The sequence below is a fragment of the Mizuhopecten yessoensis genome, unplaced genomic scaffold (assembly GCF_002113885.1).
Source record: "Mizuhopecten yessoensis strain PY_sf001 unplaced genomic scaffold, ASM211388v2 scaffold716357, whole genome shotgun sequence".
NCBI lineage: Eukaryota > Metazoa > Mollusca > Bivalvia > Pectinida > Pectinidae > Mizuhopecten > Mizuhopecten yessoensis.
Window position 1 is genome coordinate 1,392,601 of NW_018480076.1, and position 678 is coordinate 1,393,278.

The following is a 678-nucleotide window of genomic DNA, read 5'->3' on the forward strand; positions in this document are numbered from 1 at the left end:
TCTGTTATACTGGTGATATAGACGGTTATACTGGTGATATAGTCTGTTATATTGGTGATATAGACAGTTATATTGGTAATATACAGTTATACTGGTGATATAGACAGTTATATTGGTGATATAGACGGTTATACTGGTGATATAGACGGTTATACTGGTGTTATAGACGGTTATACTGGTGATATAGACAGTTATACTGGTGATATAGTCTGTTATACTGGTGATATAATCTGTTATACTGGTGGTATAGACGGTTATACTGGTGATATAGTCTGTTATACTGGTGATAAAGTCTGTTATACTGGTGATATAGACGGTTATACTGGTGATATAGTCTGTTATACTGGTGATATAGTCTGTTATACTGGTGAAATAGACGGTTATACTGGTGTTATAGACGGTTATATTGGTGATATAGTCTGTTATACTGGTGATATAGACGGTTATACTGGTGAAATAGACGGTTATACTGGTATATAGACAGCTGTATATTCTTGTAATATAGTGAATAACCTATGCACGAGTTAAGGGACGCCTTGACACCTTGAGTGAAATGTCAAAATCAAGATAAGTTTGATGTCTTTCAATATTTTTCTAAATTTAGTTCCAACCATACACAGTTACCATAGTTACCATTAATTACTCCAATACCCGACAAACAAACACATACGACTTTTG